This window comes from Taudactylus pleione, unplaced genomic scaffold (genome assembly GCF_031769625.1).
Source record: "Taudactylus pleione unplaced genomic scaffold, aTauple2 ptg000250l, whole genome shotgun sequence".
Classification (NCBI taxonomy): domain Eukaryota; kingdom Metazoa; phylum Chordata; class Amphibia; order Anura; family Myobatrachidae; genus Taudactylus; species Taudactylus pleione.
The window spans coordinates 10,307,731-10,332,404 of record NW_028284652.1 but is presented as its reverse complement, the minus strand read 5'-3'; the positions used below and the strand labels follow the sequence as shown (position 1 = coordinate 10,332,404).

The 24,674-nt window shown below is 44.6% G+C and overlaps 1 pseudogene; it reads left to right on the top strand.

Moving 5' to 3' along the window:
• Nucleotides 1–24,674, top strand: part of LOC148515403 (solute carrier family 12 member 3-like) — a 72,180-nt pseudogene that overhangs the window by 39,705 nt on the left and 7,801 nt on the right.

Below are 24,674 nucleotides of genomic sequence, written 5' to 3'. Positions count from 1 at the left end.
TCTGTGCTCCCCCCCTATCATCTGTATGTCCTGTACTGCGCTCACCCCCATCATCTGTATGTCCTGTACTGTGCTCACCCCCATCATCTGTATGTCCTGTACTGTGCTCCCCCCATCATCTGTATATCCTGTACTGTGCTTCCCCATCATCTGTATGTCTTGTACGTTTCTCACCTCCATCATCTGTATGTCCTTTACTGTGCTTCCCCCATCATCTGTGTCCTGTATTATGCTTCCCCCCATCATCTGTATGTCCTGTACTGTGCTTCCCCCATCATCTGTATGTCCTGTACTGTACTTCCCCCATCATCTGTATGTACTGTACTGTGCTTCCCCCCATCTTCTGTATGTCCTGTACTGTGCTTCCCCCCATCATCTGTATGTCCAGTACTGTGCTCCCCCCATCATCTGTATGTCCTGTACTGTGCTTCCCCCCATCATCTGTATGTCCTGTATTGTGCTCCCCACCCATCATCTGTATGTCTTGTACTGTGCTTCCCCCGCCATCTGTATGCCCTGTACTGTACTTCCCCCCCATCATCTGTATGTCCTGTACTGTGCTCATCCCCATCATCTGTTTGTCCTCTACTGTGCTTCCCCCATCATCTATATGACCTGTACTGTGCTCCCCACCCCCATCCTCTGTATGTCCTGTACTGTGTCCCCACCTACCCATATTCTGTATGTCCTGTACTGTGCTCCCCACCCCCCCAATCATCTGTATGTCCTATACTGTGCTCCCCCCATCATCTGTATGTCCTGTACTGTGCTCCCCCCATCATCTGTATGTCCTCTACTGTGCTTCCCACCCATCATCTGTATGCACTGTTCTGTCTTCCCCCCATCATCTGTATGTCCTGTTCTGTGCTCCCCCCCATCATCTATATGTCCCGTAATGTGCTCCCCCCATCATCTGTATGTCCTGTACTGTGCTCCCCCCATCATCTGTATGTCCTCTACTGTGCTTGCCCCCATCATCTGTATGTCCTGTTCTGTGCTTCCCACCCATCATCTGTATGTCTTGTTCTGTGCTCCCCCCATCATCTGTATGTCCTATTCTGTATCCAGCTGTAATGGGTGGATGGCATGGTCCCCGCAATCTCATTATCCTGGCAGTCGACGCAGTAACTGGCAGTAAAAAAAAAGTGTACTGCTTTGCTCACTGGCTCACAAGTCTAGATTTTCAGCTGGGGACTGTATGTCATTGGTGGGTGTATAAGCTGTTTTTGGGGGATTTTCCACAAATTTTTTATGATAAATATGCCCCTAAGAGTGAGAGCATAGTCTGCAATATAACAATGGCCCCCTGTGGCCAAAGTACCATGACATTCCTTGTTTTCTTTCCCTGCAGGCTCTTATGTGGTTCGAGATGCCTCTGGAAGTTTGAATGACACCATAATTGATGGAGGCTCAAACTGTGTTGGATTAGTGTGTGGGTATGGGTGGAACTTCACTGACTGTGCCCTTAAACAGAACTGTAAATATGGGCTGAGCAATTATTACCAGGTGTATACCTTTTGCTGTCTAATTACATAACAAAATATATACATGTTCAGATCTGGGTTTCTTATCGGGCCACTAAAAATAATATGCAACAAGTCAATGTGAAAAGGACTTTACCTAATTTCAACAATGGTAAGTAGTTAGTTGACTTGCATTTATCAGTGGGGCCATTGCTTCTTTTGACTTCCCCTTAAACCCTTTAAGCCTTCCCAGAGCCTCTTGACAATGGAGCTGATTCAGAGAAGTGCTCTGACGCGATGGTTAGCCCACATCTCCGATTGTGCCTCCTCTGCGCTGGCGCATGACCCATAATGTACATGCGCATGCAGTGCAGTATTGACAGTCTGCTGCCATTTCTGGGCAGAGAGGGGGAGGCGACAGCCTCCATTTCCCCAAACAGAGGCATGACATCACCGTTGGGTGGGGGGGGGAGAGGCTGGGATCTGCGTCGGCTGACGGAGATTTCCTGGCCTCTTTTGTGCATCTGCGTTGGTCGGCTAGAGTGACCCCATGGTGACTCATCCAGCTGAGGATCCCGCAGATAATCCGTTGCTGCATCCCTGGATGCAGATCGGAGCAGTAATGCATGCAGAAGGTGTGGTGCCCCCTGCTGCATTACCATAATAGTGCTATTGCAGCTACTACCATGTTAGCAGCTGTGATAGCATCTCCGTCTGAGGCTGAATCACCCCCAATATTATTTGATTTGGGTACGATATCCTACCAGTATCCTTCCCGACAGTCAACCCAACAAATTTTAGTGAGTATTCTAACCCAAACCATCCCCTACCACAGCCTGACCCTAACCATCCCCTACCGCAGCCTAACCCTAACCGTCCCCTACCGCAGCCTAATCCTAACCATCCCCTAGAGGCAGCCTAACCCAAACCATCCCCTACCGCGGGCTACACCTAACCGTCCCCTACCGCAGCCTAACCTAAACCATCCCCTACCGCAGACTAACCTTAAGCATCCCCTACCACAGCCTAACCCTAACCATCCCCTACCGTAGCCTAACCTTAAGCATCCCCTATCGCAGCCTAACCCTAACCGTCCCCTGCCGCAGCCTAACCCAAACCATCCCTTACCGCAGCCTAACCTTAAGCGTCCCTTACCACAGCCTAACCCAAACCATTCCCTACCGCAGCCTAACCTTAAGCGTCCCCTACCGCAGCCTAACCCAAACCATCCTCCTAGTGCCTAAGCCTAGTGCTGCTGCCAGTATTGTGACCATAGGGATGGTCACTGCTGGGATACTGACTACATCCCTACTATAGAAGTGTGATACTACTATCATAATACAGTAGCCTGGTGCATAGCCTAGTGCATACCTCCCAACCGTCCCGCATTAGGTGGGAGAGCCTCAACGTCTAAAGACTATCATGACAACAAGTTATCAAGTCAGGTAGAATGGGTTATAGTTAAAAGAAATGTAAAGTCTCTTTAGTATATACTATAGTAGTAATAAAGAATGTGATCATAAGGATGTGGCACCAGTGCTCCCCAGGCACATCTAGACATCTGCATACTTGTAATTTGACTAATTCTTAATCCAACCATATATGTGCAAAAAAAGTTGATACAAATATTTGTGTGTTCTGCAGGCAATGAGTATGGTATCAGGGTTCGCTCCTCTTGTCACCGCTGGGATTTTTGGTGCCACTCTGTCATCTGCTTTGGCCCGCCTGGTCTCTGCACCCAAAGTATTTCAGGTACATCATGGAATGACAAAGTGCATGTATATGAATGTAAATCTAAGTTCAGTGCGACTACAAATATGTACTGTAAAAAGTTTGATCTTGACCTCTAACAGTTGTGTAGCAATGTGGGCCACATCTGCAATCAGACACACTAACCTTGTCCAGTGATTATTGCTAATAGTACTGGCAAGTTCCTATGGCAAACACCTAATATGAAGAGTGGTGCATAACCAGTAAAACAGTGGTGGACAGCATGGGAAACCGAGGCATCATGTGACTCACACAGTGGTCACATGCAGACCTACTCACCATGGTAATGTTCCCATCAGTATGGCCTGCTGGCTATGGGTTAAGCTAATGATTATATTATGTGAACATAACTGGTGTTGCTGCACATAATATGAGACCCACTTTATGGGATCAAAGGATTATGATGGGCGTCGGTATTTCGACGCCTATCAATAATCCCTAGCCAGCATTATGCCGTCGGGATTGTGACTGCATCCCGATAAAGGCCACATGGGAGGCATCTGAAAAATGTTTTCTACCACTGTTCTAGTAGGGGATAAAAGCATTATCAGGTTATCCAGAAGTCTGAGAGCTGAAGATCTAAAAATGGTTATATCAATGTCTTTATAATCACCAAGGTCAAGTTATGATGGTAATCTCTGTAATTATTATCCCTTTCTCCCTCTGCACAGTGGCTCTGTAATCACTAAGGTCAGGTTATGATGGTAATCTCTGTAATTATTACCCCTTTCTCCCTCCGCACAGTGCCTCTGTAATCACCAAGGTCAGGTTATGATGGTAATCTCTGTGATTATTACCTCTTTCTCTCTCCGCACAGTGCCTCTGTAATCACTAAGGTCAGGTTATGATGGTAATCTCTGCAACTATTACCCCTTTCTCCCTCCGCACAGTGCCTCTGTAATCACTAAGGTCAGGTTATGATGGTAATCTCTGTAACTATTACCCCTTTCTCCCTCCGCACAGTGCCTCTGTAATCACTAAGGTCAGGTTATAATGGTAATCTCTGTAATTATTACCTCTTTCTCCCTCCGCACAGTGCCTCTGTAATCACTAAAGTCAGGTTATGATGGTAATCTCTGTAATTATTACCCCTTTCTCCCTCCGCACAGTGTCTCTGTAATCACTAATGTCAGGTTATGATGGTAATCTCTGTAATTATTATCCCTTTCTCCATCCGCACAGTGCCTCTGTAATCATTAAGGTCAGATTTTGATGGTAATCTCTGTAATTATTACACCTTTCTCCCTCCGCACAGTGCCTCTGTAATAACTTTATTCAGATTATGATGGTAATCTCTGTAATTATTACCCCTTTCTCCCTCCGCACAGTGCCTCTGTAATCACTAAGGTCAGGTTATGATGGTAATCTCTGTAATTATTACCCCCTTCTCCCTCCGCACAGTGCCTCTGTAATCACTAAAGTCAAATTATGATGGTAATCTCTGTAATTATTACCGCTTAATCCCTCCGCACAGTGCCTCTGTAATCACTAACGTCAGGTTATGATGGTAATCTCTGTAATTATTACCCCTTTCTCCCTCAGCACAGTGCCTCTGTAATCACTAAGGTCAGGTTATGATGGTAATTTCTGTAATTATTACCCCTTTCTCCCTCTGCACAGTGCCTCTGTAATCACCAAGGTCAGGTTATGATGGTAATCTCTGTGATTATTACCCCTTTCTCCCTCTGCACAGTGCCTCTGTAATCACTAAGGTCAGTAATCACTAAGGTCAGGTTATGATGGTAATCTCTGTAATTATTACCCCTTTCTCCCTCCACACACTGCCTCTGTAATCACTAAGGTCAGGTTATGATGGTAATCTCTGTAATTATTACCCCTTTCTCCCTCCGCACAGTGCCTCTGTAATCACTAAGGTCTGGTTATGATGGTAATCTCTGTAATTATTACCCCTTTCTCCCTCCGCACAGTGCCTCTGAAATCACTAAGGTCAGGTTATGATGGTAATCTCTGTAATTATTACCTCTTTCTCCCTCCGCACAGTGCCTCTGTAATCACTAAAGTCAGGTTATGATGGTAATCTCTGTAATTATTACCCCTTTCTCCCTCCGCACAGTGCCTCTGTAATCACTAAGGTCAGGTTATGATGGTAATCTCTGTGACTATTAACCCTTTCTCCCTCCGCACAGTACCTGTGTAATCACTAAGGTCAGGTTATGATGGTAATCTCTGTAATTATTACCCCTTTCTCCCTCTGCACAGTGCCTCTGTAATCACTAATGTCAGGTTATGATGGTAATCTCTGTAATTATTATCCCTTTCTCCATCCGCACAGTGCCTCTGTAATCATTAAGGTCAGATTCTGATGGTAATCTCTGTAATTATTACACCTTTCTCCCTCTGCACAGTGCCTCTGTAATCACCAAGGTCAGGTTATGATGGTAATCTCTGTGATTATTACCCCTTTCTCCCTCTGCACAGTGCCTCTGTAATCACTAAGGTCAGTAATCACTAAGGTCAGGTTATGATGGTAATCTCTGTAATTATTACCCCTTTCTCCCTCCACACACTGCCTCTGTAATCACTAAGGTCAGGTTATGATGGTAATCTCTGTAATTATTACCCCTTTCTCCCTCCGCACAGTGCCTCTGTAATCACTAAGGTCTGGTTATGATGGTAATCTCTGTAATTATTACCCCTTTCTCCCTCCGCACAGTGCCTCTGAAATCACTAAGGTCAGGTTATGATGGTAATCTCTGTAATTATTACCTCTTTCTCCCTCCGCACAGTGCCTCTGTAATCACTAAAGTCAGGTTATGATGGTAATCTCTGTAATTATTACCCCTTTCTCCCTCCGCACAGTGCCTCTGTAATCACTAAGGTCAGGTTATGATGGTAATCTCTGTGACTATTAACCCTTTCTCCCTCCGCACAGTACCTGTGTAATCACTAAGGTCAGGTTATGATGGTAATCTCTGTAATTATTACCCCTTTCTCCCTCTGCACAGTGCCTCTGTAATCACTAATGTCAGGTTATGATGGTAATCTCTGTAATTATTATCCCTTTCTCCATCCGCACAGTGCCTCTGTAATCATTAAGGTCAGATTCTGATGGTAATCTCTGTAATTATTACACCTTTCTCCCTCCGCACAGTGCCTCTGTAATAACTTTAATCAGATTATGATGGTAATCTCTGTAATTATTACCCCTTTCTCCCTCCGCACAGTGCCTCTGTAATCACTAAGGTCAGGTTATGATGGTAATCTCTGTAATTATTACCCCTTTCTCCCTCCGCACAGTGCCTCTGTAATCACTAAGGTCAGGTTATGATGGTAATCTCTGTAATTATTACCCCTTTCTCCCTATGCACAGTGCCTCTGTAATCACTAAGGTCAGGTTATGATGGTAATCTCTGTAATTATTATCCCTTTCTCCCTCCGCACAGTGCCTCTGTAATCATTAAGGTCAGATTATGATGGTAATCTCTGTAATTATTACCCCTTTCTCCTTCCGCACAGTGCCTCTGTAATCACTAAGGTCAGGTTATGATGGTAATCTCTGTAATTATTACCCCTTTCTCCCTCCGCACAGTGCCTCTGTAATCACTAAGGTCAGGTTATGATGGTAATCTCTGTAATTATTACCCCTTTCTCCCTCCGCACAGTGCCTCTGTAATCACTAAGGTCAGGTTATGATGGTAATCTCTGTAATTATTACCCCTTTCTCCCTCCGCACAGTGCCTCTGTAATCACTAAGGTCAGGTTATGATGGTAATCTCTGTAATTATTACCCCTTTCTCCCTCCGCACAGTGCCTCTGTAATCATTAAGGTCAGATTATGATGGTAATCTCTGTAATTATTACACCTTTCTCCCTCCGCACAGTGCCTCTGTAATCACTAAAGTCAGGTTATGATGGTAATCTCTGTAATTATTACCCCTTTCTCCCTCCGCACAGTGCCTCTGTAATCACTAAGATCAGGTTATGATGGTAATCTCTGTAATTATTACCCCTTTCTCCCTCCGCACAGTGCATCTGTAATCACTAAAGTCAGGTTATTATGGTAATTTCTGTAATTATTACACCTTTCTCCCTCCGCACAGTGCCTCTGTAATCACTAAAGTCAGATTATGATGGTAATCTCTGTAATTATTACCCCTTTCTCCCTCTGCACAGTGCCTCTGAAATCACTAAGGTCAGGTTATGATGGTAATCTCTGTAATTATTGCCCCTTTCTCCCTCCGCACAGTGCCTGTGTAATCACTAAGGTCAGGTTATGATGGTAATCAATGAGATTATTACCCCTTTCTCCCTCCGCACAGTGCCTCTGTAATCACTAAGGTCAGGTTATGATGGTAATCTCTGTAATTATTACCTCTTTCTCCCTCCGCACAGTGCCTCTGTAATCACTAAAGTCAGGTTATGATGGTAATCTCTGTAATTATTACCCCTTTCTCCCTCCGCACAGTGCCTCTGTAATCACTAAGGTCAGGTTATGATGGTAATCTCTGTGACTATTAACCCTTTCTCCCTCCGCACAGTACCTGTGTAATCACTAAGGTCAGGTTATGATGGTAATCTCTGTAATTATTACCCCTTTCTCCCTCTGCACAGTGCCTCTGTAATCACTAATGTCAGGTTATGATGGTAATCTCTGTAATTATTATCCCTTTCTCCATCCGCACAGTGCCTCTGTAATCATTAAGGTCAGATTCTGATGGTAATCTCTGTAATTATTACACCTTTCTCCCTCCGCACAGTGCCTCTGTAATAACTTTAATCAGATTATGATGGTAATCTCTGTAATTATTACCCCTTTCTCCCTCCGCACAGTGCCTCTGTAATCACTAAGGTCAGGTTATGATGGTAATCTCTGTAATTATTACCCCTTTCTCCCTCCGCACAGTGCCTCTGTAATCACTAAGGTCAGGTTATGATGGTAATCTCTGTAATTATTACCCCTTTCTCCCTATGCACAGTGCCTCTGTAATCACTAAGGTCAGGTTATGATGGTAATCTCTGTAATTATTATCCCTTTCTCCCTCCGCACAGTGCCTCTGTAATCATTAAGGTCAGATTATGATGGTAATCTCTGTAATTATTACCCCTTTCTCCTTCCGCACAGTGCCTCTGTAATCACTAAGGTCAGGTTATGATGGTAATCTCTGTAATTATTACCCCTTTCTCCCTCCGCACAGTGCCTCTGTAATCACTAAGGTCAGGTTATGATGGTAATCTCTGTAATTATTACCCCTTTCTCCCTCCGCACAGTGCCTCTGTAATCACTAAGGTCAGGTTATGATGGTAATCTCTGTAATTATTACCCCTTTCTCCCTCCGCACAGTGCCTCTGTAATCACTAAGGTCAGGTTATGATGGTAATCTCTGTAATTATTACCCCTTTCTCCCTCCGCACAGTGCCTCTGTAATCATTAAAGTCAGATTATGATGGTAATCTCTGTAATTATTACACCTTTCTCCCTCCGCACAGTGCCTCTGTAATCACTAAAGTCAGGTTATGATGGTAATCTCTGTAATTATTACCCCTTTCTCCCTCCGCACAGTGCCTCTGTAATCACTAAGATCAGGTTATGATGGTAATCTCTGTAATTATTACCCCTTTCTCCCTCCGCACAGTGCATCTGTAATCACTAAAGTCAGGTTATTATGGTAATTTCTGTAATTATTACACCTTTCTCCCTCCGCACAGTGCCTCTGTAATCACTAAAGTCAGATTATGATGGTAATCTCTGTAATTATTACCCCTTTCTCCCTCTGCACAGTGCCTCTGAAATCACTAAGGTCAGGTTATGATGGTAATCTCTGTAATTATTGCCCCTTTCTCCCTCCGCACAGTGCCTGTGTAATCACTAAGGTCAGGTTATGATGGTAATCAATGAGATTATTACCCCTTTCTCCCTCCGCACAGTGCCTCTGTAATCACTAAGGTCAGGTTATGATGGTAATCTCTGTAATTATTATCCCTTTCTCCCTCCGCACAGTGCCTCTGTAATCATTAAGGTCAGATTATGATGGTAATCTCTCTAATTATTACCCCTTTCTCCCTCCGCACAGTGCCTTTGTAATCACTAAAGTCAGGTTATGATGGTAATCTCTGTAATTATTACCCCTTTCTCCCTCCGCACAGTGCCTCTGTAATCACTAAAGTCAGGTTATGATGGTAATCTCTGTAGTTATTACCCCTTTCTCCCTCCGCACAGTGCCTCTGTAATCACTAAGGTCAGGTTATGATGGTAATCTCTGTAATTATTACCCCTTTCTCCCTCTGCACAGTGCCTCTGTAATCATTATGGTCAGATTATGATGGTAATCTCTGTAATTATTACACCTTTCTCCCTCCGCACAGTGTCTCTGTAATCACTAAAGTCAGGTTATGATGGTAATCTCTGTAATTATTACCCCTTTCTCCCTCCGCACAGTGCCTCTGTAATCACTAAGGTCAGGTTATGATGGTAATCTCTGTCATTATTACCCCTTTCTCCCTCCGCACAGTGCCTCTGTAATCACTATGGTCAGGTTATGATGGTAATCTCTGTAATTATTACCCCTTTCTCCCTCCGCACAGTGCCTATGTAATCACTAAGGTCAGGTTATGATGGTAATCTCTGTAATTATTACCCCTTTCTCTCTCCGCACAGTGCCTCTGTAATCACTAAAGTCAGGTTATGATGGTAATCTCTGAAATTATTACCCCTTTCCCCCTCCGCACAGTGCCTCTGTAATCACTAAGGTCAGGTTATGATGGTAATCTCTGTAATTATTACCCCTTTCTCCCTCTGCACAGTGCCTCTGTAATCACTAATGCGGATTATGATGGTAATCTCTGTAATTATTACCCCTTTCTCCCTCTGCACAGTGCCTCTGTAATCACTAAGGTCAGGTTATGATGGTAATCTCTGTAATTATTACACCTTTCTCCCTCCGCACAGTGCCTCTGTAATCACTAAGGTGAGGTTATGATGCTAATCTCTGTAATTATTACCCCTTTCTCCCTCCGCACAGTGCCTCTGTAATCACTAAGGTCAGGTTATGATGGTAATCTCTGTAATTTACCCCTTTCTCCCTCCGCACAGTGCCTCTGTAATCACTAAGGTTAGGTTAAAATGGTAATCTCTGTAATTATTACCCCCTTATCCCTCCACACAGTGCCTCTGTAAAGACAACCTCTACCCATTGATTGGTTTCTTCGGGAAAGGCTATGGAAAAACCAATGAGCCAATTCGGGGATATATCCTCACCTTCCTTATCGCCTCCGCATTTATCCTCATTGGTTTGTTAATCACCCTTTATTTATACTTTGTGTCATAGCTAGCAGTGTGATTCTTCATGTTGCCTCCTTCAGTTTGAATAAGAAACTTTGGCCCTCATTCAGAGGCAGTCGGTAGAAGTGAGCGCTCTCTGAATGAGGGCGTCCGCTTAATTTTTCAAGTGTGGCCTCCTGGTCGCTAGCTAAGATGTGGGTTAACACCCACAGCTTTAGCAACCAACCAGGTTGATGGTCGCGATGGTCAAGACCCTAAGGTTGGGTCTCAGCAACCGCAAGCCCCAGGGAGCTTCCTGCTCTGATCGAGCAGGAAGCTACCCACTGACATCACTGCAAATTATATGTTATATATATTGTATATATTCTATACCCTAATGCACAGCTGCAATGGCTTTATTTGTTTATTTTATCCACTAGAATATCTATTGAATTTGATTCTCTGTAACTTGGAGAGATAGTTATGAATGCGACAATATCTACATTCACAATTGCTGGCAGTGGAATGTCAATCAGAGTATTACAGTACTAAGGTTCTTTCAAGTGTTGTAACCAGGTCTGCACCATCATGTTAAAAGTTATATAGTGCCGACACGGTTACAACGCTTGAACTAATGTTAGTAAAGTGTCATCATACTCTGATTGACATTAAACTGCCGACAATGTGATTGTTGAAAATTCATACAGATCCCGTACCCTGCACTGGTGAAAAGCACACTCTACACTCATATGGGGTCTATTTATCAAGTAGTGATAACACCTTTTTCTGCTATTTAGTATTAAAAAAGGGTTATTACTGCTTCTCCATATTCTCTCCTGGTACCTGTTTTTTACACTTGGACACCGACCCCATAGAAGACAGTCAATTATAAAGCAAAGAAAAGCTCAGCTTTTAGTTGCTTGTGTTAGAATCATATTATATAGTACATGCTTATTTACTACAGGCCCACAGGCATCCGGACTCTCCTAGTGATCCTTCTGCGAATGCAAAACATTTTTTGGCTTGTGCACGCACAGTATGGCAGAAGGGATAAAGCAATATGATCTAGGGATTGCCATCTCCCATTGATGGCATTATAAATTGCCTCCTGGCATCTGGGATGAATTTACGCCACTAACTGGGACACAGAGCATAGCTCTACCCCATGATCCACAATTGGCCTACAACCCGGTGAGAGATAGAGCTGGGATGACCAGCGATGGGTGAAACCATCGATGGTTCCCCTGTTGATGGTTTCATATTATCAAGGTTAACCCCCAATGGTACCATCGTTGGATACCCACCGATGGCCATCCCTATTGTGATCAGATTATTTCACCTTGCGATCCTGCTGTTGTGTAGTGAGCATGTGCTACCTTTATGTCTCATATATGCGCAGTACGGATGAAAAGTAAAGGACAAGAGTTGGTGGATTTCACAGTCAGAGTTATGCCGGCTGCAGGAGGTACAAATACATCGCCAGAGCCCTGGTTTATTGCATTACCAGTCCGATGGGTGTCAGATTGATAAATAGCTCTGCAAGCACCTTTTGTATTGCTGCAATAATTGGCAATACAGAACCTATGTTAACGCCGAGAATAGTGACAGATTGATGAATATACTCCGTAGAGATTAGATCAATTATTATGGTTAGCATTCCTGATAAGAATACCAAAACTAAGTATTTTTTGTTAATACTGTGTAATCACAGGGTGTTAACTGACAGGTAAGCTCTAATATGAAAATCATGAGTGTGGTGAATACGGATACATTGTTATTATACTGTAGCGCTTCTGTCTCCTACAGGTGAATTGAACACCATTGCTCCCATCATCTCTAATTTCTTCCTGTGTTCATATGCCCTGATTAATTTCAGCTGTTTCCATGCATCTATAACTAATTCTCCAGGTAAGTGGCATATATTGGTCCCAGCTACTAACTTGCTTTACACGTCTCTGCGACACTCCCGCAGCCTCATCTGGATGGTTTATGTTCATATAATGCTCGGTTGTGACTTCTCAACTTCATTTATTAGTGCTCATGTTTGCCTTCATCACAACAACCAATCAGCACTTTGCTTTAATCTATTTTGTGGTTTGCAATGAGGAAGTGACTGATTGGTTGCCATGATTTAGTGTCATTTTTGCATCTAATAGCGAGTGACTAAGGTTCTCATTTACAGTCCAGCTTTCATGTGCAAAATTCTGCTGTTTTACATGCGCAGTAAAAAAACATTGACTTTTGAGTTCTGCCCAGGTAGCCCTTGTAGCCCCTTTAGCTGGAGGTGGATCAGAGGGCATGCACATGATGCGTTAGTACAGTACGGATGTGTACATGTGTGACCTATATCCAGACCACTCCTGTTTGCTCGATTCTTAGTGCAGATATATATCCTTATTATTTATAATGATCATCTGCACAGATCTTTCCAGTGTTAAAAAACATAAATAGATACAGATTGTGGCATGGCCCTTCCCCTACAGAGTAACGCTGGGTACACACTGAGATGAGCAGGGACACTCTGGACATCACATGATTGTAGGTACACACTACAGTGACTAGTGAACGACGGATTGATCATTCGTTCCGTCCTCCATTAATATAAATTGTGTCACATACGAAATCATCAGGTTTGATGTGCAGCATGTCAAAACAGATGTTGTCGCTAGTGACCGCGGGCAATCGCATATTGAGCGTACACACTGAGCGATGTAGGCGATTTGTTATTACAAATTGGCAAATCGGCCCGACATCGCTCCAGTGTGTACCCAGCTTTAAGCTAGCACCAGTGCTAATAGCCAGGGCTGGTAAAAACTTATGTGAGGGTAATGGAAGGCGCTTGTGCTCCCCTCCTAGGAAAAACAACCCCATCCTGACATCACTTGAGCTCCTCTTACCTCGCATGGGTGGTGGTGGGTGTTGTGGTGGTAACATAGTTTAAAAATAGTATTTTAGTATCCAGCACCACTGCTACAAGTGCCCACATACCCATGGCTGCCAGAACTTCTATTATAGCCTGCAAAGCATCAGCACGCCTTAGCATTCATGGACAAATAGGACCTGTTAGTTACCATAGAAATATACACATTGACACTATATTACATTTCATTTATTTGAAGTAAAGACTCAGCCAATCCCCCTTTATATTAATTCTGTATGGCCTAATGAATTCCCATTGTATCTTCATCTACCGTCTTTTTTTCCTACCTATTTCCTTCTTTTCCTTTCTTCTTCAGTAATAAAAAAAAAAAAACTGAGGACATATTTATATTTGTTCTTTACATGATTAATATCCCCACCAGGCTGGAGACCTTCATTTAAATATTACAGCAAATGGGCCTCACTGTTTGGAGCAATAGTGTCTGTAGTCACCTTTTCCCTGCTGGTATGGGAATCTGCTCTGATCGCCATCGGTATTGTCATCTTCTTGCTGGCCTATGTACTGTATAAAAAGCCTGATAAGTACACCGTGCACAAGCTATCATACTGATGCCTCTAGTCTAGGCGGGAGTGTCGAGCCCGGGCCTGTGCTTGAATTATATTATCTTTTATTTATATAATGTCACAAGGTGTTCGCAGTGCCGTAAAGAGATTAAACAATACAATTATGCACCAGTACATGGGACGACACAAAGATACAACCCAAGGAATGGTGGAGCATGGAAGAGTAGGGTAGGGTCAGGGATTAAGGCTTGTGGGGGCCCCGAGGCAACCAAGTTGTGGGGGCCCCATCAATAAAATTACTACGGCCCCACACAACGACTACTATGCCCCTTGTTCTCCGGACTCTCCCCTGACCGGCAAGGATCGCAGTATACTACTTCATGTCCGCAACGCTGTTGGGGACTGACTCCCAGCAGCATAGCATACATGATCTAGTACACTGATAGGAGCAAATGCAGGTTTTCGAGTGGGGGGTTTAGATGGGGGGAGGCAGACAGAGCTAGGGGAGGTAGTGAGATATAGGTACATTAAGCTGTCTTTGGGTACATACCGCAGTTGATTACCATATGTACCGAGAATATTGCAAATGACAGTTCTTCCGATAAGAGCTGTCTTTTGCGATGGCTCCGAACAGAGGAGCTTCTGGGTTTAACACCCAGAAGTCCCTCTGGCATCTTTCTTCGCATGTGCAGAAGGCCGCAGGGAGTGATGGCAGGGATCCAATCAGATCCCTCCAAGGGGGAGCGTCCCGATAAGAAGCCCATAAGCTTCTATGGGGTAACGCCACCTGAATATGGCGTTACCTATTAGGACGAAGCATCTCGGTGCTTTGTACATATGGAGAATGCGGTAAGGGGTTTTACCTCATTTTCCCCTTTAGTACATGCCAGTTCATGAGAGGGAAGAGAGAGGGAGGGAGATAGAGATCAAGATAGATCGATAAGAGATAGATAGATATGAGATAGAGGGATAGGGATGAAGCTAGAGACAGAAGTCATGAGCGAGTTAGAGGGGGGAGAGATGAATGGACAGTCAGGAGCACATACATATTTCCCTACCTCCATTTACAGTAACAGGCAGCAGGGTAGGCTTCTAATGGGGGCAGGCACTTCACTATGATAGGCCCCACCCCCTGCCAATACACCCGCGAATCACGGCATTATGTCAGTGTGGGGGCGGGGCTTCCATCCTCTTCTGCTGTCACGCTGTGTGATAGAGTGTGCTGTCACTACAGTGCAGTGCTTTATGCTGCCGGCTGTGATTGGGAGTCGGCCATGGAGGGTCCAGAGTGGCCAGGAATGTTTTTGGCAGTGTGGGGGCCCCCAATGTGTGGGGGCCTCTGGACGACCGCCCCGTCCGCCCCGCCTATAATCCAGCCCTGGGTAGGGTAGAGCTACCATTGAAAATCAGAACGTTAATACTTTTTGGAAGAGATATGTACTAAAGTAGCTATATCTTTTTCTAGTATGACTGATGTTCTTACAGCTGTATAATTGCTTTATTTTGCTGCCATTAGTGTAATCAACAATCGCCATAAAATCCTCTTTGTGTGTATACAGACACTTATTTGGACTTACTGGGCCGTACAAGAAGTTACACAGCAGATGTTACACAAATATTGCAAGAACATACTTGTGAGTGTGACTAATCTGGAGTAGGCTGATCATGGGATGCCAAATGCCAGCCCTACCCACAAATGCATCTTTTTGGGCTGGTGGTCAAGTATAATGGACCACTGTCTAGTATCTGCCACCTGGTTATCAGTGGTCAGCCTTTCCCTGTAATCTAGGTCCACTGGGTGCTGAATTCTGGGAAAATAAACATTCCATGTTCTAGGTCTCCAGTGGTAAAATAGTAAATACAGGTCTGTTTTGGATAATCTAGAACATGTAAGACACATAACTTTGTCCCATGTGCTACTGTCACTCTTCCATGGAAAACAATCAGCATTATTTATAGTCAGTTTATAAAAATATGATTTCATGTGAAAGCTGTAACAGTGTTCTTAATGAATAGTGGGATGACAATTGTTAGAACTGTCACAACATTATTACTGATTACATGACTACTACCTGATTCTAATAACACAATTTTTAGACTTTTATTATAGTACAGTTATTTGTGTATTCTAACTTTATATACCTGATGCATGCATATACTTATCATAACACAGCATTTGACATTTACTTGTAGAGGCAAGCTGGGGTTCCTCTGTGCAGGCTCTTTCTTACTGTGTGGGGCTCAACCAAGTGGAGGATCACATCAAAAATTTCAGGTGAATGTAACTGAGTGTCCGGTCTTTAGGTGCAATCCACTGGATTTCTGGGAATGCTCATTTAATCCTAAAAAAATCTGCAGATCTCCTGGATGGCAGGGGAAGGGGATTAGCACAATTCTCAGATTCAAGGCTGCACAATGATGTGAAACGCGTCATTACACCGTGGTGGAGCTCTGCATAGATGTAATTGTGCATTGTTGGGCAGACAGTTGATGCAATAGTATGAGTGCAGTGATGACACAAAACGCGTCACCTGGAATGCCCAACCTGACTTTTTAGACTTTCTCTCTACATCTCCCAGAGGGCCGGTTAAATGTTTTCTTTTGTTCATAACGTAATGTGATACAGGCTTCATGAAGAGCTTTTTTAGTGTAGTGTGCAAATGTGATGCAGGTTCAACTTTTGCAGAACTATGATTTACTCTGTGTATCCTCTCCTTATAGACCGCAGTGTTTAGTCCTATCTGGACCTCCCAATTTCCATCTGGCTCTTGTGGATTTTGTGGGAACATTTACAAAATAACAGAGCCTGATGCTATGTGGGAATGTAATTATTGTAAGTACAAGCAGGCATTAATGTTATGATTTCTGACCTACCTGAATTTGGGTACATTTATTTTTATTATGCAGCCAGGAAAATCATTCTGGGCACCAAGCTCTGTTAAAGTGTTTACAAGTCAAAATAGTGATGTTTCACAACTATCAACCAATAAATAATAATGAAAGTCATATTATACATTTCAGGAAATGAAACCAGGGGCATCTGCTACCTGCCTTTCCTCTATAAGTCTGCAGGTTCAAAGGCGAGGTCAAGGACAGTCTTGGGCCAGCTATTAAAGTTATCTTGGACAATGGATGGCCTTTAACTTATCAGAAAAACTACATTATGATACTATAAAACACCAATACATAGTATTCTATATTAACAATATTATAATATGTGTGCATCGTGGGCCTGATTCAGACCCGCTTGCGAGTGCTGAGCACTCGCAAGCGGGTTGATGTTGGCCCAGTGCGCATGATGGAGGTGGCCCGTTGTGCGCATGCACGAGACCCGGATAGCGACGGGCAAGCCGTTGCTCTGGGTCTCGCTACAAAGGGGGCGTGCTGTTGATGTTGAGTGACAGCACGCCCCCTTTGGTGGGCGGGCCGGGGCTGCCCAGATGGAGGCGTTCCCATGGGAACGCCTACCGTCTGGGGCCGGCCCCACTGACATCACTTGTGATGTCAGTGGGTGGATTTCTTGCTCTGTAAAAGCAAGAAGTCCACTGGGACTTGCAGCAACGAGACCCTACCACAAGGGTCTCGTCGCAAGTCCGATGGTCTTAACAATCGCGACCATCATCCTGGCCGCTCGCACTAGCTGTGGGTGGTCACCCACAGCTATGCGAGCGGCCAGGAGGCCGCTCTAAAAATACAATAGGCGGGCACTGATTCAGAGCGAGCGCTCTGAAAGAGCGTCCGTCTCTGAATCAGGCCCTGTGTCTAATATATTATTTTAAGTAAGCAGTAGGGTTCTAAAGCCACATGAACTGGCCAGTGGCCAGTGTTTCATATGTTGTTAGGAGGTGACCATTAAGTTTCTTACAAACTATGGGCCTGATTCAGAGCCGGACGCTATTTGCGCTCGCTCGTCCAGAAAAAGGGGCTGGCTATTTAAATTGACCGTTCGCTATTTGCGGTCTGTTGACGCCTCTAAACCTGAACGAGCGAACAAAACCTGCGGCCGCTATTTTGATAAAAACGCCCTCTGGCCGCTCGCATCCTACGTCATCTCCGCTATTTATTTGATTAATCGAGTACATCGAAAGATGTCTGAACTGCTCGCAGTGCTTGTGGTTGGATTTTCCTACCGCAATCATGCGAACAGTTCAGGCTAAGAAACAACCAAGTGACGTGGTCGATGACGCTGCTTTGTTAATTATGCACACCCTTAAAACACCCGTTTTGACCGTTTGGCACGCCTGCGTTCGGATCACCACTCCCCGTTTTCAAGCACCTTCCCCTGTTACCACCCACAAACGCCTCATCCTGTCACTCAAATTAGCAGGCATTCACTATTTTGCGAGCATATGAATTCCGACCGCACTGACTGGTTCGCGCATGCGTATTACGAGCCGTACGCATGCGCAGTTGTGCGAACATCGCTCGGAGCGAACGAGCGGCCGCTTACGAGCGGCTCTGAATCAGGCCCTATGATTAATACTTTCCCAATCTATTGGAATGTCCGGTGGTCTGCTACACACTCCTGAAAGAGTAGATCACCTTCTCACTGTCTAGTGTAATGAGCAGAACTGTTGTCAGTGAATCGCGTCATCATAGCTCCAACCACCCACAACGCATTTTGTTGGTGGCAAAATCGCACTATTTTGCCGCCTCTTCTCCCACAGTTAGCACCTCCAAATTTCCTCATGTATCTCTCAAGGGGAGGAATAAATGTTGACAAGTATAGTGAAATTTATATAACTATAAAGAACATTATAAGTAAATAATTAAATAAATAAATGCTTAGCAGAATTTAAAACCTGTACCTTTTCGCTAAATTAATTGCAATTTGAATTTGTTTCATTGTTATCCCTAATCTATACGAAACTCATGTACTGTAGTTGCACAAGTAACAATTTTAGTGCAGCATAGGAACATCTTTCAGGGTCATATTTGTATATGTTCCTTACCCAGGGCCCTCGGAAATAGAAACTCCAGGAGTTGAACCCAGATGGCCACGTCAAGTGGCTGAATAAGAGAAATATTAGAGGCTTCTATACAGGGATAGTAGCCGATGACCTTCGCAGTGGCGTTCAGATGCTCATCCAGGTACACGTGCTGTAATAGTAATCATCTGCTGCAAGGTTTAAAGATGCTTAGGGTTAAAATTATGCTTTTTAAAGCTGCAGCGCCCTTCGGTAGTTTACGCGCTCAGTTTAAAGGGGCGATAATATTAAATACAAAACTATGCATGTTTTGCATTTTAATGTTATTGCCCATTGAAATCTAGAGGCCAAAACCCCAGAAGATGCGTCGGCTCTGTAAATTTACCCTAATGTGTAATTGTTACTATCAGACAATATCTTCTAAGTTAAAATCCCATTAGAAAGATAGACATTATCTTGTTCATTTGTTCCAAAAAATATTTTGTATAGCATTTTAGTCATATTACTGTTAGTATAAGTCCTTCTTATATTATGATATAATTTACTTTTCTGCATGTGTTGCTATATAACGTGAAATTATAATTGCTCACCATTCCAGAGCTGTTGGAACAGTTGTTTGTTCAGAAAATGATCTCATCCTCCCAGGTGTACACTGCCACAGCCAGGGCTGCCATCGGAAGTAGTGGGGTCCAGTACAAATAAACATGCAGGGTCCCCTTAACCTCTGTGTCCCCAACCTCACCAATGTCACAAAACAAACATGGGATACAGATTATACACACTGACACAGACAGATGTGCATAGAGCGGAGACAGAATAGCATCCAGGGATATGGCTCCATCCGTACAGAACCTGCCTGTGGTAGATCTCCAGCAGGGCCGGTTCTCCCGTTACGCATGGTACGCAGCTGCGTAAGGTGCCACATAGTGAAGGGCGCCTCTGCTGCGTACCATGTGGGCCGCGGGCAGACTGTGTCCCTGTGACACAGCTGCACCGCGTGTGTAGCGCTGACCGGACGGAGTTCGGTCAGCGCTACACAGCACAAACACATAGCCGCCGGTGCCGACAGCTGTGTGTTTGCTTTAGCAACTGATGAGAGTCACACAGACTCTCATCGGCTGCTGCTCCCATTGCCAGAGCCGGACATCTTCTGGCTCCCGCAGTGGGTAATGGGAGTGACGTCACTCCCATAATGCATAGCGGTGGACAGAGGAGCTGATATCGGCGGCGGGACCTTGTGGTGCCCCCAGTAGTAATCCCCCCCTTGTAGTGCCCCCAGTAGTAGCCCCCCCTGTAGAGATCCCAGTAGTAGCCCCCCTTGTAATGCCCCTGACATATCTTCACTAGTCAGTGAAGATATGTAAGTAGCGTAAAGAAATACCATTCGGCCCCTTGCAGGCTCGCTTCACTCGCCACAAGGCTATATTCCCCCTCAATGCCCACTTGGATGGTAAGGAATAACGTTGGACACTGGCTCATCTTTACGCTACTTACGTATCTTCACTGACTAGTGGAGATATGTAAGTAGCGTAACCAACGCCTCCAGCAGGGGGCTACAAAGATGAGGAAGTACAGAAAAAAAAAAAGAGGAGACTCTGAAAGAGTAAAGTCTGGAAAATCGACAAGAGAAATTAAATTGAGAAAGAGAAGAGAGTGAGAAGGAAGTCTGTCAGTGTTACTTGTTGTCAAGGACATTAAGGTACTGTACCACTATCACCAACAGGATCAACCAGCAGTAACACACAATACTTCTGCTATACTGTCTGTCACTAGTAGTGCCCTGCCAGCAGTAACACACAACACTTCTGCTATACTGTCTGTCACTAGTAGTGCCCTGCCAGCAGTAACACACAACACTTCTGCTATACTGTCTGTCACTAGTAGTGCCCTGCCAGCAATAACACAACACTTCTGCTATACTGTCTGTCACTAGTAGTGCCCTGCCAGCAGTAACACACAACACTTCTGCTATACTATCTGTCACTAGTGCCCTGTCAGCAGTAACACACAACACTTCTGCTATACTATCTGTCACTAGTAGTGCCCTGCCAGCAGTAACACACAACACTTCTGCTATACTATCTGTCACTAGTGCCCTGCCAGCAGTAACACACAACACTTCTGCTATACTGTCTGTCACTAGTAGTGCTCTGCCAGCAGTAACACACAACACTTCTGCTATACTGTCTGTCACTAGTAGTGCCCTGCCAGCAGTAACACACAACACTTCTGCTATACTATCTGTCACTAGTGCCCTGCCAGCAGTAACACACAACACTTCTGCTATACTGTCTGTCACTAGTAGTGCTCTGCCAGCAGTAACACACAACACTTCTGCTATACTGTCTGTCACTAGTAGTGCTCTGCCAGCATTAACATACAACACTTCTGCTATACTGTCTGTCACTAGTAGTGCCCTGCCAGCAGTAACACACAACACTTCTGCTATACTGTCTGTCACTAGTAGTGCCCTGCCAGCAGTAACACACAACACTTCTGCTATACTATCTGTCACTAGTAGTGCCCTGCCAGCAGTAACACACAACACTTCTGCTATACTATCTGTCACTAGTGCCCTGCCAGCAGTAACACACAACACTTCTGCTATACTGTCTGTCACTAGTAGTACTCTGCCAGCAGTAACACACAACACTTCTGCTATACTGTCTGTCACTAGTAGTGCCCTGCCAGCAGTAACACACAACACTTCTGCTATACTATCTGTCACTAGTGCCCTGCCAGCAGTAACACACAACACTTCTGCTATACTGTCTGTCACTAGTAGTGCTCTGCCAGCAGTAACACACAACACTTCTGCTATACTGTCTGTCACTAGTAGTGCCCTGCCAGCAGTAACACACAACACTTCTGCTATACTGTCTGTCACTAGTAGTGCCCTGCCAGCAGTAACACACAACACTTCTGCTATACTGTCTGTCACTAGTAGTGCCCTGCCAGCAGTAACACACAACACTTCTGCTATACTGTCTGTCACTAGTAGTGCCCTGCCAGCAGTAACACACAACACTTCTGCTATACTGTCTGTCACTAGTAGTGCCCTGCCAGCAGTAACACACAACACTTCTGCTATACTGTCTGTCACTAGTAGTGCCCTGCCAGCAGTAACACACAACACTTCTGCTATACTGTCTGTCACTAGTAGTGCCCTGCCAGCAGTAACACACAACACTTCTGCTATACTGTCTGTCACTAGTAGTGCCCTGCCAGCAGTAACACACAACACTTCTGCTATACTGTCTGTCACTAGTAGTGCCCTGCCAGCAGTAACACACAACTTTAAACAAAAGATTCTGATCCCTTAACAGTTGCGCATAAGAAACCTGCAGCCTTGTTCACAGTTCTAATAAAAGAGCATCACCACACTCTCAAAGAATAACATACAATCATAAAATTTTTTAGAACAAGCGTTTGGCGCTGGTTTTGTCAATTACACATTGATACATAGGCTTCTTGTGTTTTCTTGATACAAAAGTAAGAATGTCCACCTTGTGGTCACTTCTGGCTTCAACTCATATGAGATAGGTTTCACAATATAAAAAGAAAACAAGACAAAATGGAACGAAAAATCAGGGTCTTTTCTGAACCAATAATATTAATCAGTATAAAGGTCACAAAAGTCAGTTGAAGATATAGTTGTTAGAGCGTACCCCACTAACATATAGCAAGAGTTATAAATGCATATAAAGGTATCTTTTCCAAATATTTCCCCAGCGAGTACTTCAAAATTAGACAGGGTGATAATGCGTACCTCCACTCACAATTAATTTAAATTCTATGTTCCCATCACGGTTTCTTTCTCCATTCCAAATATACTTGTTGTATTTTCACCATCAAAAGGTCCTCCTCCCCTCACATGGATATTAAACATGAAAAGAAGAGGGAACGGACCATATATCAGAATAAAAGTATATATTTATTATACAGGTGTATGCCTTGTAAGAAATAATATAAAAACAAAGGATGATTATTCTTGCAAAAATAACGCTGGACAAAAAGATGGTATATATGGACTCAAGTACAGTGTAGTGGAATATCCGGATTCTCCACCAAAACTGACTCAAATCAGGTGATTCCAGAACAAAAGTTAAATGCAAGGATAAATCAGTCCATACCGTGTTCAAAAAGGTCCCTCCACCAACGCGTTTCGATCATCTAAAAACAAGAGATATGGTAAGAACTTACCTTTGTTATCTCTGTTTCTACGAAGTCCATAGGGTCCACAGGGTTGACCTTGGGGTATAGGTTGGGAACCAAATCCGGGCACCACGCAGTTAAAGCTTTTAGCTCCCAGGATGCACTGGGTCCACTCTCCCTATAACCCCACCCCCAAGCCAGAGGCACCTCAGTTTGTAAGTAGCCAAAGGCCGGAGGAGGAGAGAAAAAGAGAGAGAAAACTGGAACACTCAATAACCATACTCACCGAAATGGGAGACGGAAAACCGGTGACCAGCCACACAGCCCATATGAAGCCAGGTGCGTCAGGGCGGGCGCCCTGTAGACCCTATGGACTTCGTAGAAACAGAGATAACAAAGGTAAGTTCTTACCATATCTCTTGTTTTCTACTTCAGGGTCCATAGGGGGTCCACAGGGTTGACCTTGGGGATGTCCCAAAGCAGTTCAACCAAGGGTGGGGACGCTCCTGTGCTGAGAGGAGAATCCGTCGCCAAAAAGGAAGCATCCTGAGAGGCAAAGGAAACCAATGCCTAGAACCTTAAAAAGGTGTGGACAGAAGACCACGTGGCCACCTAGTAAGGCAAAACAGCCGAGGCGCCACAGCGAGCCGCACACGAGGGTCACATGGCCCGAGAAAAAACAAGCATCAACAACAGGAAGGCCTACCCATGGGTAGGCCCCTGAGGAAGACCTACGAGGCCATCCAGCCAACATTTGGTTATAGGCCGGCCATCCTTTCCTGTGAAAACCAGAAATCTCAGACCACCAATAAGGAGTCCGATTTCCGTAAGGAACCTGAACGGATCACATAAATCCAAAGAGGCCAGACCACAGTCAATGAGGCCACACCAGCCGAGAGGACTGGGGACAGAATGGCCGTACCATAAGTTCCAGAATAATATGGAACCTGAAAACCACTAAGAAGAAACACAGGGCGAGAGCAACTCACACCCTGACATGATGCCCTCCAGAAGAGGGAGCCACATGAGAACGCTCCCAATTCAGACACTCTCCTGGTTGATATAAACACCCTGAGAGAAAGAGAGAGCCTAAGCAATAGACCATGTAATGGCTATCACAACCAGCGGTTCCATTGACTGTCCCCGGAGGTAACGAAGAACCACTACTTACTCCCAAGGAGTCCCTAGGGAGGACAAATGGAGGCATAATCAAGAAAACACTCCAAAGGATGAACTGGATACCAGAGTGGAGCAATTCCATATCTTAACCATACTGACAGTGTAGAGATCCGCACTGTCAGGAAGACCAGGCCAAGTGTGAAACCCAAGCCAGCCGGAAGGAATGCCAGAATATCTGGAAATCCTGGACACCGGAGGATTGTATCGACAGGTACAATACCATAAGATTTATGGCTGCCACAGTTTGTGGTAGGTCCCAGCAAAAGCTGATCCATGTGCTCTAATCATTCCAACGATGACAAAGCCAGGGAAGCCGTAAGACCACTGTAAGGACACAGTCAAAGACAAACGACCCAGGTCCAAGGCAAAACCAAGGACCCTGAGACAACAGGTCCGGGCAGTGAAGCATCAGGGATGGAGTATCGATGTAGAGACTCCGAAGATCCAAGTACCCCTGACATCTGGGGCAATCAGGAGCCACCAGCAGGAAAGCATCTCCGTCTCGATTGAAAACAC